Here is a 25232-nt window from a genome sequence, read left to right as displayed (position 1 = left end):
AACTAGTCTACAGCATGCAGTATGATGTGGAATAAGTGATTCCAACTACATGCGAAACAAGCAAATTTTATATTCTGGAACTACTGTACAAAATGTGCAATAACTACAATTCTCAACAAAACATATGACAAATACAACAAAATTAGCACCATTAATTTAATTTTTTTGGTTCACTGTAGACATATTAAAGTACATATCCGGCAAAACTGACGGTACACGGACAAACGCAGACAGTTTCTCATATTTTCGTCAGTCAGATTGCCACGTAATCCTGACTTATTTAGTTTCATAATCGAAATAAACCTTTCGCACACGTATGTCGATCCAAACACTGATGTAACTTTTGCAGCCTCATTGTGGAGACGGGGAAACTCTTCCCGAGGAAAACCTTCATAAAATTCCTGGACAGTTTTTACGTAAAAAAATTTGTCCTTTAAATGGGAATTACACTGCAGATCGATCAATTCCATTTGCAAATGCACTGGAGTACTTTCAACTGAAACGGCAAAGGGTCTAGAAAATACACTCCTGGAAATTGAAATAAGAACACCGTGAATTCATTGTCCCAGGAAGGGGAAACTTTATTGACACATTCCTGGGGTCAGATTCATCACATGATCACACTGACAGAACCACAGGCACATAGACACAGGCAACAGAGCATGCACAATGTCGGCACTAGTACAGTGTATATCCACCTTTCGCAGCAATGCAGGCTGCTATTCTCCCATGGAGACGATCGTAGAGATGCTGGATGTAGTCCTGTGGAACGGCTTGCCATGCCATTTCCATCTGGCGCCTCAGTTGGACCAGCGTTCGTGCTGGACGTGCAGACCGCGTGAGACGACGCTTCATCCAGTCCCAAACATGCTCAATGGGGGACAGATCCGGAGATCTTGCTGGCCAGGGTAGTTGACTTACACCTTCTAGAGCACGTTGGGTGGCACGGGATACATGCGGACGTGCATTGTCCTGTTGGAACAGCAAGTTCCCTTGCCGGTCTAGGAATGGTAGAACGATGGGTTCGATGACGGTTTGGATGTACCGTGCACTATTCAGTGTCCCCTCGACGATCACCAGTGGTGTACGGCCAGTGTAGGAGATCGCTCCCCACACCATGATGCCGGGTGTTGGCCCTGTGTGCCTCGGTCGTATGCAGTCCTGATTGTGGCGCTCACCTGCACGGCGCCAAACACGCATACGACCATCATTGGCACCAAGGCAGAAGCGACTCTCATCGCTGAAGACGACACGTATCCATTCGTCCCTTCATTCACGCCTGTCGCGACACCACTGGAGGCGGGCTGCACGATGTTGGGGCGTGAGCGGAAGACGGCCTAACGGTGTGCGGGACCGTAGCCCAGCTTCATGGAGACGGTTGCGAATGGTCCTCGCCGATACCCCAGGAGCAACAGTGTCCCTAATTTGCTGGGAAGTGGCGGTGCGGTCCCCTACGGCACTGCGTAGGATCCTACGGTCTTGGCGTGCATCCGTGCGTCGCTGCGGTCCGGTCCCAGGTCGACGGGCACGTGCACCTTCCGCCGACCACTGGCGACAACATCGATGTACTGTGGAGACCTCACGCCCCACGTGTTGAGCAATTCGGCGGTACGTCCACCCGGCCTCCCGCATGCCCACTATACGCCCTCGCTCAAAGTCCGTCAACTGCACATACGGTTCACGTCCACGCTGTCGCGGCATGCTACCAGTGTTAAAGACTGCGATGGAGCTCCGTATGCCACGGCAAACTGGCTGACACTGACGGCGGCGGTGCACAAATGCTGCGCAGCTAGCGCCATTCGACGGCCAACACCGCGGTTCCTGGTGTGTCCGCTGTGCCGTGCGTGTGATCATTGCTTGTACAGCCCTCTCGCAGTGTCCGGAGCAAGTATGGTGGGTCTGACACACCGGTGTCAATGTGTTCTTTTTTCCATTTCCAGGAGTGTAGTTCAAAAACAGATGTCAGACTGGCAGTGTCCTGAAAACGTTTAGAAAATTGTTCCTGTAGTTCCTCCAACACAGAAACGAATTCGTCAGAAGTTGCGTTATTTCTAACTTTAGAGAGCGTAAGGGCAATGGGCGGGATTCATTTTCATGAGTTGTTCCTTCCACAATGCGAGTTTCTTATTAAATGCATCCACTTTTTTCATCAGATCAGAAAAAAGCTGCTACTCACCTTGCAAAGTCTTATTGAGAGCGTTCAAGTGTGCAGACAGATCAACTAAAAAGGCGAGGTCTGCAATCCATTTTGGATCTTCTAATTTTGGCTCTACCTTTCCTTTTTCCTTCAGGAACTCAACAATAGCGAGCCTTAAATTGAAAAATATTTCGAGGCATGATCCTCGACTTAACCAACGTATTTCCCAGTGGTAAATAACATCTCCGTACTGTTCGTTCAGTTCCATGAGAAACTGTTGAAACTGACGGTGTACTAAGCCATGCGACTTCAAAAAATGTACTATGGTGATTACCAACTTCATCACGTGCTCCAAATTTGCATTCTTAGCACAAAACAATGAATTCCGTACAAATCTTCTGTCGATCGTCCTGGTTTTTTACGCAACAATACTACAAGCCCATTTTGAGCACCTCGAATTGCTGGCGCTCCATCCGTGGTGACTGAAACTAACATTTTCCGATTCAGGCCAACGGCTCAACTGCCTCTTCAACTGCTTTTAGCTAGCCGGTACCCCTCGTGTGTTTCATTGGTACCAAATCTTCCGTCACGTGCAAATTTGTGTCAACTCCACCAACATAAATCGCTAGTTGTGCTGTGTCCGAAATGTCGGTCGACTCGTCCAAAGCAATCGAGAATGCAATAAACTTGCAGGCGCTATCAATTAACTGCCTGTAGACATCCGCTGCCATACCAGCTATGCGGCGAGCTACTGTCTGTCTGGAAAGACTAATTTCACTAAACTTCTTTACTTCCAGTGGCGTCAAGAATTCCCCCGCCTCAACAACACACTCCTTGATGAAATCACGATCACTGAAAGGCTTATTCGCTCTTGAATTTTGAGCGCTTATTTGTAGCTTGCTCTTAAAGACAGGTCGCTACGTTCGGTTGCAGGCTAAAAAAGGGAAACAAAAATTGAGTGAACTCGGGCCGGCCGCGGTGGTCTAGCGGTTCTAGGCGCTCAGTCCGGAACCGCGCGACTGCTACGGTCGCAGGTTCGAATCCTGCCTCGGGCATGGATGTGTGTGATGTCCATAGGTTAGTTAGGTTTAAGTAGTTCTAAGTTCTAGGGGACTGATGACCACAGATGTTAAGTCCCATAGTGCTCAGAGCCATTTGAACCATTTTTGAGTGAACTCTAAATTCGAATTCTAACGACAAATATGTACAAATACATCAGAAACACAAAGATTTGTAAGTGGTACTCGCGTTCGGTCCGTCTCGCTGCATAACACTACGTCTTCTTAATTCCGCCAACTTGTTTGATCTATCAACCCAACTAAATCATTAAGTCCTTTGTGTGTGGTGTTATAATGCCGTTCTATTGCACATTTGCGATGCCCGGCGAGTATGCGACTGCATAATAGACATTGAGAATTTTCATCCTTCTCTTCGAAAAAATATTGCAATTCCCATTCAGCTCTGAAGGCTCGTGACGTTGTTTCACTACCCCGCCTCTTTGTGAGCGTGTGTTCCATTGCAACAACCACTGTACAGTACTTATAAACTTCCTACGAATCGATAACAAATAGCGAGGAATAAACATGGCTGCCACTACGAATCAACTAATGCACCCTATGCCGGATGAAAAGATGTCGCATCGCACAGCTAGTCTAATGTCGCGCCCTGCCGAGCAGTGGCGCGAAAGACCGGGGAAAGCCGAGTAGTGGCGAGGCGGACCGAGCCCTGGACGGCACGCGTGCAGCACATCTGTACACGCGTGCAGTGTGGCACGCCGTGGCCGTCCCTGCTTTACAACTTGCCAGATTGATTTGGTTCTGTTCGAAGCATTTTCTATGTATTTCTCATTATCTCGTTTCTTTACCTCATTTATTATTTTACTTAAGACAGGTGTATATTTTTTGAAGTAACTATCAAGCTCCGGAGTTTGTTGTAGCTTCTTGTAATATTGTGTAGGTACAGTTTTCTAGCACAAGACTTGCTTATACACTATGTGACACTGTGTGAACTGGCTGAAAATTACTTACAAGATCGTGGCGCCTCCATCAGTAATGATGGAATTCAGTATGGTGTTGGTTCCACTCTTAGCCTTGATCATAGCTTCCTCCCTCGCAGGTACTGGAAGGTTTCTTGGGGAATTGCAGCCCTTTCCTCATGGAGTGCTGCACTGAGGAGAGATATTGATGTTAATCGGTGAGGCCTGGCACGAAGTCGCCATTCCAAAACAACGCAAAGGTGTTTATTAGATTCAGGTCAGGACTCTGTGCAGCCCAGTCCATTACAGTGACGTTATTGTCATGCAACCATTCCGCCACAGTCCGTGTATTATGAACAGCTGCTTGATTGTGTTGAAAGATGCAAACGCCATCCCCGAATTGCTCTTCAACATTTGGAAGCAAGAAGGTGCTTAAAACCAATGTAGACCTGTCCTGCGATAGTGCCATGCAAAACAACAAGAGGTGCAAGCCCCCTCCATGAAAAACAAGACCACTCCATAACACCACCGCCTCCGAATTTTACTGCGGGCAGATGATGTTCATCAGGCTTTCGCCATACCCACACCCTGCCGTCAGATCGCCACATTGTGTACCACTATTCGTCACTTCACACTTTTTCCCACTGTTCAGTCGTCCAATGTTTATGCTCCTTACGACAAGCGAGGCGTGGTTTGGCATTTACTGGCGTGAGGTGTGGCTTATGAACAGCCGCTCAACCATGAAATCCTAAGTTTTCTCACCTCCCACCTAACTGTCATATTACTTGCTGTGGATCCTGATACAGTTTGGAATTCCTGTGTGATGGTCTGGATAGATGTCTGCCTATTACACATGATGACCCTCTTCAACTGTTGATGGTCTCTGTCAGTCAACAGATGAGGTCGGCCTGTACGCTTTTATGCTGTATGTGTCACATCACGTTTCCACTACACTATCACATCGGAAACAGTGGACGTAGGGTTGTTTAGGAGTGTGGAAATCTCATGTACAGACATGTGATGCAGGTGACATCCAATCACCTGACCACGTTCGAAGTCCGTGAGTTCCATGGAGCGCCCAATTCTGCTCTGTCACAATGTCTAACGACTACTGGGGCCGCTGATATGGAGTATCTGGCAGTAGGTGGCAGCACAATGCACCTAATATGAAAAAGTATGCTTTTGGGGATGTCCAGGTACTTTTGATCACATAGTGTACCATCAATAACACACTTGTTGCATTTAGTGGTTTTGGTTGTTTTGGCTTTCAATGGTAAAACAAGATCAAAATAATATTTAAATATATTCATGAACGTTTGAAACTTATCAGAAATATTTTCTGTATTATACACTATCTCCCATGATTCCTGTTGGATATAATTCTGGAATGTTTGTATTGGAGCATTACTGAAAGTTCTGCCCAGGTGTTTAGCCTTCCTCATATAATTATAGGATGAATTAGTGTTTACACGAAAGCTTAGAGCCTGTGCTTGATGGTCTGCCAGTCCAGCTTTAATTACAACTGATTTATATTTTGTTTTGGAGCTAATTATTATTTGGCCTATAGTAGTACTAGAATGATTCGTTTCAGTGTAGGGGAGTGAATTTTAATCTCCAAATTGTTGACAATCTGTATGTTCATCAACTCAGATTTTGAATTGCTTTACATATTAAAGTCTACTTTTGAGTTTCCACATGTAGGAACTGTTTATAGGTTTGTTTCTACTTTATTTAGTAAATTATCAAGCTGTGTGTTGAATTTTTTAAAGTGGCTGTCTGGAGATCTATATAAACATATTACAACTAACTTGAGTGCTGGAATTTCTATGCCTGATATTTCAAAATCTTTCTCAGTTTTTAAGGTTTCAACATTGTCTAAGTTATGGAATTTGATATCTTTCTTTATGTATATGCAGTTCCCTCCTTACGTAAACTGATTTCTACATTTCTGATTTCAGAATCCATGAGTTCACTTGATAGCAAGATTTCCAGATCTCTTGCTTTATTCCTAAGTGACTGTATATTCTGATGAAGAAGAGCGACCTGGTGACATTTGTTCTGATTTTACTTGGCTGACCACTTACCTTTATTCCTGAATTTAAATTATGTGGGAAATCTTTCTTCTCATCTTGAAGCATGAGTTGGTTTTCTCTGTTGGACAAAAGAAAATGTCCCGATGATGAAAAGGGGCACTTCTCTTCTCTTTGGTTGTTCTTCTGGTGTGCTTGATGCTGTTCTGGTTTCTGTTTTTGCTACAAGGATTGCTATTGGAGGTGTTGTTGATAAGTGCACTATTTTTACCTAATTTGGTCTAGAGGCTTTGGGAATCAAAAATCTTGCAGAAAACATGGTCGCCTTATGTTTTTTCTCACTGGAATTGCTGAACTCCCTCCTGTTGCTGGGGTGGTAGTAGTTGATGTTGTTACTTTTATTCTTGTAGGTGATGTTGATATGGGGGACCTTGATGCTAGTAAACTTTCAGCTAGTGGTGGACTTTCAATTGCTAGTACTGTTGGAATTGTTGAGGTTTAATTAGACACAGAAGTTGAGTGTACATTGCCATGTCTGTGGAGGTGTTTTTTGTTGTCAGTGATTCAGTATCTATGTCCTCTTCACGTTCTGATGTTGCTATTATTTCATAAATATTTTAGTAGATAATTCTCTTGCTTTGCCATTCTTGTGCTTACCAAGCTCAGTGTAACAGTTCCTCTCTAAATAATCCGCATTTATATAGAACATATCATCTGTTTTACATATTTCAGTAAAAAATTGATTTGCTTTCTGTATTTCTGTGTTTAAGCATGATCTAGGAATTAAATCATGCCTTTTGTGGAATTCCTACAACCATCACATGTTTCTTTCCCCAGAATTTTAGCTACGGCTTTGTATTGGTCTTCTCAGGTCATTTATATAGACATCATTCAATCAATCAATCTCTTTATTCATCCATTAACAATATACATTGTATGGATGTCGTCAATTACAATACAATTTCTTATACTTAATTTGTTTCATAGACTTGGATAATAGATATAAATATTTTATATTAGTACATATAAATAATATTACTTTTCCATATTCAGATATTCTTCAGTGTTATAAAAACTATTTTTTTTGAAGTTTGGAAGTTTGTTTTGCCATACCTGTATTTCCCCAGAAGATAACACCATATCTAAGCAAACTGTTCATATGAGCACAATAGGCACACAGTAATGATTCAGTGTTGCAAGAGTCCTGAAGCATTCTTAGCACATAGTAGCCTTTACTTAGTTTTTTACTCAAAACTACTAGATGATTTTCGCATCTCAAGTGCTCATCCACCCATTTACATAGGAATTTTGTGTATTGAGCTTGGGCAATGACATAGTTCCTTATCTCCGCTTTTACTCTTCTTATAGCTTTACTTTTAATATTACTGAAATTCATCAATACCGTTTTATCCTTATTTATGATCAAATCATTATCGCTAAACCATTTTTCTGTCTCATTTACTATCCTAGAGACTCTCTGCTGTAGATTATCCTCGGCATATCCTTCTATTAAAATGCTTGTGTCATCAGCGAACATCACCATTTCTGCAACTGTCTATCAGAGAGATAAGACTTGAACCATTTGAAGGCAAGTCCACGGTCCCCATAAAATTCTAGTTTTATGAGCAATAAGTCATGGCTGATTAGATCAAATGGTTTAGATAAATCTAAGAATATCCTGCAGCTTAATGCATTCTTGTCCATGGTATTTAGGACCATTTTCATGAATTGGATGACTGCCATTTCTGTGAAACTGTTCTTTCTAAACCCATTTTGAGCATTAGCCAGTATTTTATTTTTATTCAGGAGGTCAGCTAGTCTTTTATAGAGTACTCTTTCAATTACTTTAGAAAAACCTGACAATAATGACACTGCCCTATAATTATTTATGTCAGCTGCACTATCCTTTTTGTGAAGTGGCTTTATTATGGAGAATCTTAGATTTGATGGGAATACCCCTGACCTGAAAGAAGTATTAATAATGTCAGTTAGGTGAGTATCTATACTGGTAGAACTATGTTTGATTACCTTATCTGGAATTCCATCAATACAAGACATTTTCGTTTTTAGTTTATTAATAGCATTTCTAACTTCACATTCTGTTACTGGGTACACAAACATAGTCTTTTCACAAATTGGTACTTTTATGTTTTTGCTGTTTGGATTGCATACTTTTAATTAGGTTGAGCATCTTCTATCACTTTACCCTCACTTTTAATTTTGAAATTATGTATCTTGGTTTTACATTTTCCTATGCTATTGTTTATAAACTTACAAATCGATTTTGATTTATTGTTTCCCTTGTTAATGTATGAATCATTGCTTAGCCTTTTTGCTGCCTCTAAGACTTTCCTCTAGACCCTTCTATATTTCCTACAGTATGGTTTTATTGTCGTATTTCTTTTAGCATGTTTGCTTAGGATTCTCAAGGTGATTGCTGATTTTTAAATCCTTTGTGCTACCCATGTGTTTGTCTTCTGACTGATTTTAGTTCTTTTTAACAGGAATGCCACACTGTAGCAATGTTTATAATCAGTAAGAAAACTGTCATACTTTTTGTCTACATCATCAGTTTGTTCTATGCCCCACTGCACCCTTTTTGCATACTTATGTTGTTTGCATTAATGAGTCTTCTTTGTTCATATTTTTCAGTGACTGTGCATTTTTTATTGTTCTCATTCCTTATCGTCCTTTTTAAAGCCATGTGCTCAGAAAAGCCTGTATCTGTTACTTCAATATTGTACTCACAGCTTTGTTTGCTGGTAATTGTCTGATCAAATGTTGTTTCAGACCCATCCCCATATATGGTAATTCCCTGCACCGTAGGTTGCATGTTGTATGAGTTAAATAATTGTACCTTGTTCTTATTACTGTTGTTAAAATAAATGTTAAAGTCACCAAGAACTATTGTGCATTTTGACCTGCATCTCAATTCACTTAAAAGATCATAAATATAAATCACCTGATGGGGACCTATAGATGCAAACAATGATTGTCTGACAGTCTGTAAGTTCACAAATGCAACATTCGAAATCTTTTTCTGCACACTTCACCTTGCTAAGTTTTACCTCTTTAGATTTAACATTACTTCTTACATAGATGTATACACCTCCGCATTCATAAGTTTCCCTGCAAAAGCTACTTATTTAGTCAAAATCTGGTATATTTTCTGCACAAATCTGAGTGTCCCGAAGCCAGTGCTCATTGATACACAGCACAGAAACCTCCTTAAGATTACAGTTTAAAATTATTTCCAGCTCACACATTTTGTTACCTAGTCCTTGTACATTCTGATACAGCAAAGACAAGCCACCTAGATTTGGCACACAGCTCACCTTAGTGTCCCCTTCAGGCTGCTTGGTAGGAAAAAAAACCTTGTGTGAGGGTCTTGTCACTCTTCTTCTGATTGACACTCTACTAATTGCTTCTACTGGACTGGATGTTGTTGTTGATGATGGTGGTGTGTCTGCTTCTGCTTAAGCCAAAAGATTCTCTGCTGTTACTGGTGGTTGTTGTTGATATGCAGCTGTTAATGATGATGCTTCTGTTGCTTGTTGTTGTGCTGCTGCTGCTGTTTCTTGTAATGACGGAGACTCAACTGTTGCTATTCTTCTTTCTGCAAGTAGCTCTGTCTTCTTATATGGTGTCTTCCTTTCCTGCCACATCATTTGCTGCTTCTTCTAACTTTTCCACTGATCTCTTAGGTATGTTTATTTCTTGAGTGCTTGTGCTCTCCATAGATATAGTATTCACTTTTAAGGGTTCTGTTGTTATTTGTGCAGGAGTTGTGTCGGTAACCATTCTCACTTATTCTTTATCTGAGACTGCATATCCTCCCATTTAAGCTCTATTGCTGTTTTGTACACTTCCCTGTTCGTTTCCACTGATTCATAAATTCTTGTAGCCATTAGTTCTTTACCAGTTGCTGTCCACGTGCTGTATATAGCTACTTGTTACTAGGAGTAATAATAAAACAAGTGTTATGGGAGCCTTTCACTATTTTTTTTTAGTTTTCTGTTTGTGGATTGTATTTCTTGGTTTACACAAGACCATTCAGGCAGGTCATGCCTGTGTGGTACTCCCAACTACAATCACATCTGTATTTTGTAATGCTGACAAAACTTTCTGTAATGAACGAATTGCTAAGTTGGCTTCATTCTTTGCTACATCATTAGCCCCTGCCCAAATAACTGCAAAATCTTCATTTGTCAGCTTATCAAGGTCATTGTATTTTTGTAATATTACACTAGTAGGGGCACTTGGTATCACCTTCCCTTCAGTGTCATATTTATTTGAAGCTAAATTTAAAATGTTTCTTGTGCAGTCTTTGTCATGGCTATCAGAGGTAATGAATATTTTGGGTCTCCTACTCGCTAACTGACTCTCAGGAGCAAGGTTTTGCATTTTCATTGCTGCACCCTTAGGTTTCTTTCCTTTTAAAAAGACGTTCTTTGTTGTGGTTTGCAAAATTTGTTGTGAATCATGCTTTATGTTGGACGCCTTGAATCTCTAGTTTTACACATTTCTTTCTTGGCTGATTCTCGCTTCTGGAGTTCGTTTGTTAGTACACACATAATTGTTTTCGAATACTTGAGTTCCTTTGTTACTATTCTGAGTTCGTTCTTTAACTTTTCCCACACACACGTTTTCAACGGATCTGTTTTGATTGCATTTCCAGCTTTTCACTCTATTCGTTGCATTTACACACGAGTAATGGTCTTTCCTCTTACACTTTGCACAACTCACGCCTTTTTTCCGGTTTGTTACAGTAACACAGTTTATTCCACACTTCCTCATTTATTTCGTGAATAGTATTCAAATATACAGTGAGGGAAGACGAAAGGTCATGGGAGACTGGAATTCGATAGTAGGAAAAGGAAGAGAAGTAAAAGAAGTCAGTGAATATAGAATTGGGGTAAGGAATGAAAGGGGAAGGCCGTCTGGCAGAATTCTGCACAGAGCATAACTCAATTGTAGCTAACACTCGGTTTAAGAATCATGAAAAAAGGTTGTATACGTTGCAGAGGCCTGGAGACACTGGAACGTTTCAGATAGATTATATAATGGTAAGACATAGATTTAAGAACCAGGTTTTAAATTGTAATATATTAGCAGGGGCTGATGTGGACTCTGACCACAATTTATTGGTTATGAACTGTAGATTAAAACTGCAAAAAGGTAGAAATTTAAGGAGATGGGTCACGAAAAAAATGAAAGAATCAGAGGTTGTAGAGAGTTTCTGAGAGAGCATTAGGGAACGCTTGAAAATAAATGGGGGAAAGAAATACAGTAGAAGAAAAATGGGTACCTTTGAGAGATGAAATACTGAAGGCAGCAGAGATCAAGTAGGTAAAAGGTGAAGGCTAGAAGAAATCCTTGGGTGACAGAAGAGATATTGTATTTAATTGATGTTGTTGTTGTGGTCTTCAGTTCTGAGACTGGTTTGATGCAGCTCTCCATGCTACTCTATCCTGTGCAAGCTTCTTCATCTCCCAGTACCTACTGCAACCTACATCCTTCTGAATCTGCTTAGTGTATTCATCTCTTGGTCTCCCTCTACGAATTTTACCCTCCACGCTGCCCTCCAATGCTAAATTTGTGATCCCTTGATGCCTCAAAACATGTCCTACCAACCGATCCCTTCTTCTAGTCGAGTTGTGCCACAAACTTCTCTTCTCCCCAATCCTATTCAATACCTCCTCATTAGTTACGTGATCTACCCACCTTATCTTCAGCATTCTTCTGTAGCACCACATTTCAAAAGCTTCTTTTCTCTTCTTGTCCAAACTGGTTATCGTCCATGTTTCACTTCCATACATGGCTACACTCCATACAAATACTTTCAGAAACGACTTCCTGACACTTAAATCTATACTCGATGTTAACAAATTTCTCTTCTTCAGAAACGATTTCCTTGCCATTGCCAGTCTACATTTTATATCCTCTCTACTTCGACCATCATCAGTTATTTTGCTCCCTAAATAGCAAAACTCCTTTACTACTTTAAGTGTCTCATTTCCTAATCTAATCCCCTCAGCATCACCCGACTTAATTTGACTACATTCCATTATCCTCGTTTTGCTTTTGTTGATGTTCATCTTATATCCTCCTTTCAAGACACTGTCCATTCCGTTCAACTGCTCTTCCAAGTCCTTTGCTGTCTCTGACAGAATTACAATGTCATCGGCAAACCTCAAAGTTTTTACTTCTTCTCCATGAATTTTAATACCTACTCCGAATTTTTCTTTTGTTTCCTTTATTGCTTGCTCAATATACAGATTGAATAACATCGGGGAGAGGCTACAACCCTGTCTCACTCCTTTCCCAACCACTGCTTCCCTCTCATGCCCCTCGACTCTTATAACTGCCATCTGGTTTCTGTACAAATTGTAAATAGCCTTTCGCTCCTTGTATTTTACCCCTGCCACCTTCAGAATTTGAAAGAGAGTATTCCAGTTAACGTTGTCAAACGCTTTCTCTAAGTCTACAAATGCTAGAAACGTAGGTTTGCCTCTTCTTAATCTTTCTTCTAAGACAAGTCGTAAGGTTAGTATTGCCTCACGTGTTCCAACATTTCTATGGAATCCAAACTGATCTTCCCCGAGGTCCGCTTCTACCAGTTTTTCCATTCGTCTGTAAAGAATTCGTGTTAGTATTTTGCAGCTGTGACTTATTAAACTGATAGTTCGGTAATTTTCACATCTGTCAACACCTGCTTTCTTTGGCATTGGAAATATTATATTCTTCTTGAAGTCTGTGGGTATTTCGCCTGTCTCATACATCTTGCTCACCAGATGGTAGAGTTTTGTCATGACTGGCTCTCCCAGGGCCATCAGTAGTTCTAATGGAATGTTGTCTACTCCTGGGGCCTTGTTTCGACTCAGGTCTTTCAATGCTCTGTCAAACTCTTCACACAGTATCTTATCTCCCATTTCATCTTCATCTACATCCTCTTCCATTTCCATAATATTGTCCTCAAGTACATCGCCCTTGTATAAACCCTCTATATACTCCTTCCACCTTTCTACCTTCCCTTCTTTGCTTAGAACTGGGTTGCCATCTGAGCTCTTGATATTCATACAAGTGGTTCTCTTCTCTCCAAAGGTCTCTTTAATTTTCCTGTAGGCAGTATCTATCTTACCCCTAGTGAGACAAGCCTCTACATCCTTACATTTGTCCTCTAGCCATCCCTGCTTAGCCATTTTGCACTTCCTGTCGATCTCATTTTTGAGACATTTGTATTCCTTTTTGCCTGCTTCATTTACTGCATTTTTATATTTTCTCCTTTCATCAATTAAATTCAATATTTCTTCTGTTACCCAAGGATTTCTATTAGCCCTCGTCTTTTTACCTACTTGATCCTCTGCTGCCTTCACTGCTTCATCCCTCAGAGCTACCCATTCTTCTTCTACTGTATTTCTTTCCCCCGTTCCTGTCAATTGTTCCCTTATGCTCTCCCTGAAACTCTCTACAACCTCTGGTTCTTTCAGTTTATCCATGTCCCATCTCCTTAAATTCCCACCTTTTTGCAGTTTCTTCAGTTTCAATCTGCAGTTCATAACCAATAGATTGTGGTCAGAATCCACATCTGCCCCTGGAAATGTCTTATAATTTAAAACCTGGTTCCTAAATCACTGTCTTACCATTATATAATCTATCTGATACCTTTTAGCGTCTCCAGGATTCTTCCAGGTATACAACCTTCTTTTATGATTCTTGAACCAACAGGCAAAAAGGAATAAAAACATCTTAAAAATGAGATCGACAGGAAGAGCAAAACAGCTATGCAGGGGTAGCTAGAGGACAAATGTAAAGTTGTGGAGGCATATATCACTAAGGGTAAGATAGATACTGCGTACAGGAAAATTAATGAGACATTTGGCGAAAAGAGAGCAACGGTCTTGCCGCAGTGGATACACTGATTCCCGTGAGATCACCAAAGTTAAGCGTTGTTGGGCGTGGCCGGCAGTAGGGTGGGTGACCATCCAGCCACCATGCGCTGTTGCCATTTTTCGGGGTGCACTCAACCTCGTGATGCCAATTGAGGAGCTACTCGACCGAATAGTAGCGGCTTCGGTCAAGAATACCAGCATAACGACCAGTAGAGTAGTGCGCTGATCCCATGCCCCTCCTATCCGCAAGCTCCGCTGAGGACGACATGGCGGTAGGATGGTCCTGGTAGGCCACTCGTGGCCTGAAGACGTAGTGCTTTTTTGGCGAAAACAGAACGACTTGTATGAATATCAAGAGCTCAGATGGAAACTCAGTTCTAAGAAAAGAAGGGAAAGCAGAAAGGTGGAGAGAGTACATAGAGGGTCTATACAAGGGTGATGTACTGTAGGGAAATATTGTGGAAATGGAAGAAGACGTAAATGAAGATGGAATGGGACATATGATACTACGTGATGAATTTGACAGAACACTGAAAGACATGAGTCGAAACAAGACCCCAGAAGTAGAGAACATCCCATTCGGCTTACTGATAGCCTTGGGAGAGGCAGCCCTGACAAAACTCTACCATCTGGTGAGCAAGAAGTATGAGACAGGCGAAATACCCTCAGACTTCAAAAAGAATATAATAATTCCAATCCCAAAGAAAGCAGGTATTGACTGGTGTGAAAATTACCGAACTATCAGTTTAATAAGTCACAGCTGCAAAACGCTAACACGAATTCTTTACAGACAAATGGAAAAACTGGTAGAAGCCGACCTTGAGGAAGATTAGTTTGGATTCCATAGAAATGTTGGATCATGTGAGGCAATGCTGACCCTGCGACTTATCTTAGGAGATAGATTCAGGAAAGGTAAATCTACATTTCTAGCATTTGTAGACTTAGAGAAAGCTTTTGACAATGTTGACTGAAATATTCTCTTTCAAATTGTGAAGGTGGCAGGGGTCTAATAGAGGGAACAAAAAGCTATTTACAGTTTGTACAGAAACCAGATGGGAGTTATGAAGAGTCGAGGGGTATGAAAGGGAAGCAGTGATTGAGAAGGGAGTGAGACAGGGTTCTAGCCTATCACCAATGTTATTTAACCTGTATATTGAGAGACCTGGAAGAGCAGTCGAATGGAATGGACAGTGTCTTGAAAGAAGGATATAATTTGAATATCAACAAAAGCAAAACTGGATAATGGAATGCAGTTGAATTAAATCAGGTGATGCTGATGGAATTAGATTAGGAAATAAGACACTTAAATTAGTAGATGAGTTTTGTTATTTTGGGAGCAAAATAACTAATGATGGCCATAGTAGAGAGGATATGAAATGTAGACTGGCAATGACAAGGAAAGCGTTTCTGAAAACGAGAAATTTGTTAACATCAAGCATAGATGAAAGTGTCAGGAAGTCTTTTCTGAAAGTATTCATATGGAGTGTAGCCACGTATGCAAGTGAAACATGAACGATAAATACACTCCTGGAAATTGAAATAAGAACACCGTGAATTCATTGTCCCAGGAAGGGGAAACTTTATTGACACATTCCTGGGGTCAGATACATCACATGATCACACTGACAAAACCACAGGCACATAGACACAGGCAACAGAGCATGCACAATGTCGGCACTAGTACAGTGTATATCCACCTTTCGCAGCAATGCAGGCTGCTATTCTCCCATGGAGACGATCGTAGAGATGCTGGATGTAGTCCTGTGGAACTGCTTGCCATGCCATTTCCACCTGGCGCCTCAGTTGGACCAGCGTTCGTGCCGGACGTGCAGACCGCGTGAGACGACCCTTCATCCAGTCCCAAACATGCTCAATGGGGGACAGATCTGGAGATCTTGCTGTCCAGGGTAGTTGACTTACACCTTCTAGAGCACGTTGGGTGGCACGGGATACATGCGGACGTGCATTGACCTGTTGGAACAGCAAGTTCCCTTGCCGGTCTAGGAATGGTAGAACGATGTGTTCGATGACGGTTTGGATGTACCGTGCACTATTCAGTGTCCCCTCGACGATCACCAGTGGTGTACGGCCAGTGTAGGAGATCGCTCCCCACACCATGATGCCGGGTGTTGGCCCTGTGTGCCTCGGTCGTATGCAGTCCTGATTGTGGCGCTCACCTGCACGGCGCCAAACACGCATACGACCATCATTGGCACCAAGGCAGAAGCGACTCTCATCGCTGAAGACGACACGTCTCCATTCGTCCCTCCATTCACGCCTGTCGCGACACCACTGGAGGCGGGTTGCACGATGTTGGGGCGTGAGCGGAAGACGGCCTAACGGTGTGCGGGACCGTAGCCCAGCTTCATGGAGACGGTTGCGAATAGTCCTCGCCGATACCCCAGGAGCAACAGTGTCCCTAATTTGCTGGGAAGTGGCGGTGCGGTCCCCTACGGCACTGCGTAGGGTCCTACGGTCTTGGCGTGCATCCGTGCGTCGCTGCGGTCCGGTCCCAGGTCGACGGGCACGTGCACCTTCCGCCGACCACTGGCGACAACATCGTTGTACTGTGGAGACCTCACGCCCCACGTGTTGAGCAATTCGGCGGTACGTCCACCCGGCCTCCCGCATGCCCACTATACGCCCTCGCTCAAAGTCCGTCAACTGCACATACGGTTCACGTCCACGCTGTCGCGGCATGCTACCAGTGTTAAAGACTGCGATGGAGCTCCGTATGCCACAGCAAACTGGCTGACACTGACGGCGGCGGTGCACAAATGCTGCGCAGCTAGCGCCATTCGACGGCCAACACCGCGGTTCCTGGTGTGTCCGCTGTGCCGTGCGTGTGATCATTGCTTGTACAGCCCTCTCGCAGTGTCCGGAGCGAGTATGGTGGGTCTGACACACCGGTGTCAATGTGTTCTTTTTTCCATTTCCAGGAGTGTAGTTTAAACAAGAAGATATTAGAAGCTTTCGAAATGTGGTGCTACAGAAGAATGCTGAAGATTAGATGGATAATCACGTAACTAATCAGGAGGTACTGAATAGGATTTGGGAGAAGAGGAATTTGTGGCACAACTTGACTAAAAGGAGGGATAGGTTGATAGCACATGTTCTGAGGCATAAACGGATCACCAGTTCAGTATTGGTAGGTAACGTGGAGGGTAAAAATCGTAGAGGGAGGCCAAGAGATGAATACACTAAGCAGATTCAGAAGGCTGTAGGTTGCAGCAGGTACTGGGAGATGAAGAAGCTTGCACAGGATAGAGTAGCACAGAGAGCTGCATCAAACCAGTCTGTGGACTGAAGACCACAACATCAATATTCATATTTTCCGAACTGGTCGTGGCCATTGTGCACGAGTTACTTCCAAATCACAATATGATCCTATTCTTTCAACAGATCACCGTAATTTTAGTTACACACAGAGAACAATTACTAATCCACATGTACACACCATAATATGTTTAGCTTAAGCTCGTTAAACAATAAAAATAACTTATTTTATGCAGAACATTATCAAATGGCTCTGAGCACTATGGGACTTAACATCGGAGGTCATCAGTCCCCCAGAACTTAGAACTACTTAAAGCTAACTAACTTAAGGACATCACACACAGCCATGCCCAAGGCAGGATTCGAACCTGCGACCGTAGCGGTCGCGCGGTTTCAGACTGAAGCGCCTAGAGCAGCTCGGTCACCACGGCCGGCCAACATTATCAGTACACAGCCATTCCAAAGATCACATGTGTTGAACCACCTGCTATGATAATATGCCACAGTTCTTCTTCTCATGTGTTCATGTTTTTTGCTATTTCCCACATTGGTGCTCTCGGTTTCACGTATACACAGGCTTTCAGTTCACGTTCATTATGTAAACTTTTTACCGTGCCTCGACCATTGTCATCAGAAAGAACGAATATTTCGTTTTTATCAGTATTTGTAGTCAAGGTTTTACCCTCTAGCATAGTCTTGTTGAGTGTATATTGATTATCACGCCTAGGTGAATTTTGATTTAGTCTGTATGTTGCTGTTTTTCACAGAACTTTTATTGCAGTCTCTTGTTTACAGTTAAGTTGCACGAATACAACTACGTTTCTGCTTATTTTGTCAGTGAATTGTCTCTTCTTCTCCAAATCGTGCTCCAAACAGCCCTAATGTTCACTACTGCTTCTTTGAAATTAATTCTATAAATGGACGGCAGGTGGCAACACGTCTTAAGCAACAGGTACTGTGATATCTGCAGCATCGTCAACTTGACGGATTTCCCTTCGAATTTCATGTTCTGTAATGGGTAAAATTTAGTTTTGACGGTTGACGGATTTTTTGGCGGATTTTTCTGGTTTCATTTAATTTTGAAAAAAAAACATTCTTTAATAAAATTATTACGAATGCAAATCTTTGTGCACTTGCAAGAAAGTGCAATGGATGTATTGCACTAAAACTGTGTTGAGAAAAGGGCTGTATTTCGTATTTGTTCATTCAAATTAAATACATGTAGGATATAACCGAAAACTGAATTGAAATTAACTCCTTAGATTTCCTTCCTATTGAGCAATATCCATGGCAGTTTTTTAGCCAACAGTATCAAACATGTCTGATGACTGGCAAAGTCAGCAAAGCAAACATAATGCGGTGGCAAATGGCTGTAATTTCCGTTGTAAGCAAAGATACAGTAGTAAATAAGAGTCCCATCCTCACGAACTGGGCTTAGGGAGCAGAAGCAGGAATCCTGAAACGCCATTCTGGGAAGGGTCTCAGTGGAGGTGTATTGCCATTGTCCTCCTCCAGCCTGTTATGAAATGTCGAGTGTGTTTTGTACATAGGGAATGACTGTGATGAGTGCCGATACTGTGTCGTGTCGTGCTTGCGTTTCTATGGGTGAGGAGCGAGAGGTTGATACTTGGTGCTGGCACATAGCGTAATTTTCTCGAAAAGCATCAAAGGGGACGCCGAGCTTAACAGCCCCCTCTGACATACGAATCACCATCAACAGTGTCACATGTCCTCTCTTCATGAGAGATTGTCATGGGGTTTGGAATTTAATCCAGGACACTGGTGCAAAAACTGGCGATCAGAAAGTTTCAACTACCATCTCTCCTTCCCTGGCCGGCCAAATACTGGGGGGAGACTAATAGTGCGAGTTGCAAATATCGCCAATGCAACCTGAATGTTCATTTGTCAGATTTACTTCTGCATGTAAAAAGTAAGAAACATTTAAAAGCAGCTGAACCTTTTTCATGACAGTCAACATTGTTATTTCAGTCTATCAAAAATACACATGAACTTGCAGCTGCTGAAGCTGCTCTTACATTGTTTGTAGTTAATCACTGTGCAGTTAAGATCCGTTGATCATCTTTCAGATCTAACCAAGGAATTTTTTCAAAGTGCTGACCATGCATCTCTTTTTACAGCTACACCATACAAAGAGCAGTGCTTCGATCAGGAACGTCGTCTTCCAGCGCTTTATATCAGAACTACAGAACGGTGTTGGTGCTGGACATTTCTGTCTTCTTATAGATGAATCTACAGACATTTGTCGCCAAATTGTTGGCTGTGTGCATTGTATATTTTTCAAACAACAAAGCAAAGATATTTCCACCTTCTTAGGAATTGTTGAACTAGAACAGAGGAATGCCGAATGTACTGTTACTGCAGTAAAGTAGTTACATTCAGATCATAGTCTAGACATTAAACAAATAAAAGGAATTGATTAAGGACAATGACACAGTAAAACTGGGTTTTAACAATGCTGTTTACCAGAAACTGAAATGTCAGGCCCCTAATCTTGTATTGATCGCCTGTGTTTGCCATTCAGTTCAGTTAGCAGTGTTCTTGCTGCCCATATGCTACCAATGATTCTTGAGTTCTTAGTATGTGAAACTTATTCTTGGGTTTCTAAATCTTCTTCTCGACAAGCCATGTATAGGGAGTTGTTTAAAGCAATAAATGATGGAGTTGAATCCCTTAAAATTATACACCAATCAGACATAATGTGGCTATCGATCGAAGTTGCTGTTGTTCGCATTTTAAGTCTTTGGATTGAACTACAGACACATTTTGAAATGTCCAGACATCAGACTAAGTGCTATACAGATGAACTATTATGAGGGTTGGAACTTAGATAGTGGCAACTATTTATTTACTGCTCATACAAAATAGATACGTATTTCAAAGTTTTACTGACCTTCAAAGTGCTCACCAGAATTATGTATAACCCATTGCCAGCGAAGGGGAGTCATAGGATACTCTTACCAGTGCCAGTTATATTGACAGTACGGTCTATTGCCCAGTGAATTTGTAGCAGTTCTGAAGCCAATGCCGTGAAGTGCTTCCTTCAGTTTAGAAATCTGTTTGAACTTACAAGGGCTTACGTCAGGGGAGTGTAGTAGGTAGTACAGCACTTTGCAGCCCCATCAGTCAAACAAATCAGTCACAGCTTGCATTGTATGTGCTTGAGCATTGTTCTACAAAATGATGGTCAGGTCCCGCAGAAAGTGTCATCACTTCTGTCTCTATACTGTTCATTTTTGGAACACAGCCTATTACCAGCTTCATTATTTTAATCATCGTAGGTGAGTAAATATGTTTAAATTTGTGCACCTTCACGTTTTCGTGGGGCAATGACTGCTCCATTAAATTTTGGGCGTGCTGCGCATCGTTTCGGCTACTTCTTCTAATGTTTCGGCTGTGTACTGTCCGGCCATCTGTCTATCGGCTCATTCTGAAGATGACTGGACGTTATACAACCGAAATATGAGAAGTAAAAGCGACTGTACGTACGAAATTTAATGGAGCGTATTTAACTTTGAGTGTTACTGTTCCATTAAAAAGTGATGTAGTTATGTAGTAATATATATTTTATATTTTGGCTGAGTTCGACGTATTTTTAAATGTTTGTCCGTCTCGTAAACTACGTATGAGTATAATGTTTAAAATAAATTTTAATTTCGCCCTTTTATATGCAAGAAAATGTGGAGATATTTCGTTTTGACTTATTTTGACGGATTTTTCGGTGTTGATTTGACGGAAAAAGTAATCACATGTTGGCAACACTGGGTATCCGTACCTTACTGTTATACGAAATGAGTCCAGTTTTCAAGCGATCGTTGCCTCACACTTCGAGAAAATCATGGCCTGCACTAAACTCGTGTTTGGTCTCCAAAGTGTTAAGCATAAGACAAAAACGTATGTGTCAAGTGCAACTGCTGTATTCACCGCTCTAAAATTTGCTTTCAGTCAGCATAAGTTTGACTTTTAGCGGATTCCTACCCCAGTTTTTCAGTTATTTTGTATTGCTGTTAAATCATTGTAAAAAATGCGTTTATTACCCTTGTATGTTTTGTCCCTTCTTTCGTTTGAGAATAATGAAGAGATTTTCGTCCATAAAATATTTCTTCAACATTTAACTTTTTCGGATTTTTAGGTGTTTTAAATTTTGATTCTTGCCTTTCTTTGTTTTAATACTTGATTTTTGTTGTTGTTGTTGTTGTCTTCAGTCCAGAGAATGGTTTGATGCAGCTCTCCATGTTACTCTGTCCTGTGCAAGCTTCATCAACTCCCAGTACCTACTGCAACCTACATCCTTCTGGATCTGCTTAGTGTATTCATCTCTTGGTCTCCCTCTACGATTTTTACCCTCCACGTTGCCTACCAATACTAAATTGGTGATCCCTTTTTGCCTCAGAACATGTCCTACCAACCCATCGCTCATTCTAGTCAAGTTGCGCCACAAATTTCTCTTCTCCCCAATTCTATTCAGTACCTCCTCATTAGTTATGTGATCTACCCATCTAATCTTCAACATTCTTCTGTAGTACCACATTTCGAAAGCTTCTAATCTCTTCTTGTCCAAACTATTTATCGTCCATGCTTCACTTTCATACCTGGCTACACTACATACAAATACTTTCAGAAACGACTTCCAGACACTTAAATCTATACTTGATGTTAACAAATTTCTCTTCTTCAGAAACGCTTTCCTTGTCATTGACAGTCTACGTTTTATATCCTCTCTACTTAGACCCATCATCAGTTATTTTGCTCCCCAAATAGCACAACTCATCTACTACTTTATATGTCTCATTTCCTAATGTAATTCCCTCAGCATCACCCCATGTAATTCGACAACATTCCATTATACTCGTTTTGCTTTTGTTGATGTTCATCTTATACCCTGCTTTCAAGACACTGTGCATTCCGTTCAGCTGCTCTTCCAGCTCCTTTGCTGTCTCCGACAGGATTACAATGTCATCGACGAAACTCAAAGTTTTTATTTCTTTTCCATGGATTTTAACTCCTACTCCGAATTTCTCTTTTGTTTCCTTTACTTCTTGCTCAATATACAGATTGAACAACATTGGGGATAGACTACAACCAGGTTTCACTCCCTTCCCAACCAGTGCTTCCCTTTCATGCTCCTCGACTCTTATAACTGCCATCTGGTCTCTGTACAAATTGTAAATAGCCTTTCGCTCCCTGTATTTTACCCCTGCCACCTTCAGAATTTGAAAGAGAGTATTCCAGTCAACATTGTCAAAAACTTTCTCTAAGTCTACAAATGCTAGAAACGTAGGTTTGCCTTTCCTTAATCTAGCTTCTAAGATAAGTTGTAGGGGCGGTATAGCCTCACGTGTTCCTATATTTCTACGGAATCCAAACTGATATTCCCCGAGGTCAGCTACTACCAGTTTCTCCATTTGTCTGTAAAGAATTCACGTTAGTATTTTGCAGCTGTGACTTATTTAACAGATAGTTCGGCAATTCTCGCATCTGTCAACACCTGCTTTCTCTGGGATTAGAATTATTATATTCTTCTTGAAGTCTGGGGGTATTTCGCCTGTCTCATACATCTTACTCACCAGATTGTAGAGTTTTGTCAGTGCTGGCTCTCCCAAGGATGTCAGTAGTTCTAATGGAATGTTTACTACTTCCGGGGCCTTGTTTCCACTTAGGTCTTTTAGTGCTCTCACAAACTCATCACGCAGTATCATATCTCCCATTTCATCTTCATCCACATCCTCTTCTATTTCTGTAATATTGTCCTCAAGTCTATTGCCCTTGTATAGACCCTCTATATACTCCTTCCACCTTTTTCCTTTCCCTTCTTTGCTTAGAACTGGGTTACCATCTGAGGTCTTGATATTCATACAAGTGGTTCTCTTTTCTCCAAAGGTCTCTTTAATTTTCCTGTAGGCAGTATTTATCTATCTTACCCCTCATGAGATATGGCCCTACATCCTTACATTTGTCCTCTAGCCATCCCTGCTTGGCCATTTTGCACTTCCTGTGGACATTATTTTTGAGACGTTTATATTCCTTTTTGCCTGCTTCATTTACTGCATTTTTATATTTTCTCCTTTCATCAATTAAATTCAGTATATCTTCCATCACCCAATGATTTCTACTAGCTCTCGTCTTTTTACCTACTTGGTCCTCTGCTGCCTTCACTATTTCACCCCTGAAAGCTACCCATTCTTCTTCCTCTGTATTTCTTCCCCCCATTCCAGTCATTCGTTCCCTAATGCTCTCCTTGAAACTCTCTAAACCTCGGACTCTGTCAGATTATCCAGGTCCCATCTCCTTAAATTCCCACCTTTTTGCAGTTACTTCAGTTTTATTCTACAGTTTATAACCAATAGATTGAGGTCAGATTTTACATTTGCCCCTGGAAATGTCTTACAATTTAAAACCTGGTTCCTAAATCTCTGTCTTACCATTATGTAATCTATCTGAAACCTTCCAGTATCTCCAGGCCTCTGCAACGAAGCCGGCCGCGGTGGTCTCGCGGTTCTAGGCGCGCAGTTCGGAACCGTGCGACCGCTACGGTCGCAGGTTCGAATCCTGCCTCGGGCATGGATGTGTGTGATGTCCTTAGGTTAGTTAGGTTTAAGTAGTTCTAAGTTCTAGGGGACTTATGACCACAGCAGTTGAGTCCCATAGTGCTCAGAGCCATTTGAACCATTTTTCCGCAACGAATACAACCTTCTTTCATGATTCTTAAACCAAGTGTTAGCTATGATTAAGTTATGCTCTGTGCAAAATTCTACCAGGCATCTCCCTCTTTCATTTCTTACTCCCATTCCATATTCACCTACTATGTTTCCTTATCTTCCTTTTTCTACTATCGAATTCCAGTCACCCATGACTATTAAATTTACGTCTCGCTTCACTGTCTGAATAATTCATTTTATCTCATCATACATTTCATCAATATCTTCGCCATCTGCGGAGCTAGTTGGCGTGTAAACTTGTACTACTGTGGTAGGTGTGGGCTTCGTGTCTATATTGGCCACAATAATGCGTTCACTGTGCTTTTTGTAGTAACTTACCCACACACCTAATTTTTTATTCATTATTAAACCTCCTCCTGCATTACCCCTATTTGATTTTGTATTTATAACCCTGTATTCACCTGACTAGAAGTCTTGTTCCTCCTGCCACCAAACTTCACTAATTCCCACTATATCTACCTTTAAACTGTCCATTTCCCTTTTTAAATTTTCTAACCTACCTGCCCGATCAAGGGATCTGACATTCCATGTTCCGATCCATAGAATGCATTTTCTTTCTCCTGATAATGACATCCTCCTGAGTCGTCCCCGCACGGTCCAAATGGGGGACTATATTACCTCCAGAATATTTTATCCAAGAGGACGCCATCATCATTTAAAGTAAAGCTGAATGCCCTTGCGAAAACTTGCCAGATCAGTCAATCATCCAGACTGTTGCCCCTACAACTACTGAAACGGCTGCTGCCCCTCTTCAGGATCCACACGTTTATCTGGCCTCTCTATACATACCCCTCCATTGTAGTTGCACCTACAGTATGGCTATCAGTATCGCTGAGACACGCCTCCACACCAGCAGCAAAGTCCATGGTTCATGGGGGGTGGGGGAGGGAATATTTTATTACTTTCTTAAATTTTCCAATCTTTTTGAATTGTGACATTTACCAGTGCAAATGTATTAAATACCCTTAGGAGATAGCAGGCAGCATTTCTTTTAAAAACATATTTACTAAATAAACATCTTAATTATTATTAGACAATACAACAAATCATTTAGGAACAAGCACTATTGATAAAGAACAGGTACTAGTGGCGAGAGGCCATGCAGTATGTAAGATTCAAATTTGGACTGCAGTTTTCATTAGTCTGCACACACAGCAGGCACCTCTCTAATCTTAATGCTTTATT

This window comes from Schistocerca nitens, chromosome 2 (genome assembly GCF_023898315.1).
Source record: "Schistocerca nitens isolate TAMUIC-IGC-003100 chromosome 2, iqSchNite1.1, whole genome shotgun sequence".
In the NCBI taxonomy this organism is placed as follows: domain Eukaryota; kingdom Metazoa; phylum Arthropoda; class Insecta; order Orthoptera; family Acrididae; genus Schistocerca; species Schistocerca nitens.
The sequence above is the reverse complement of the archived record's forward strand: the minus strand, read 5'-3'. Positions refer to the sequence as shown.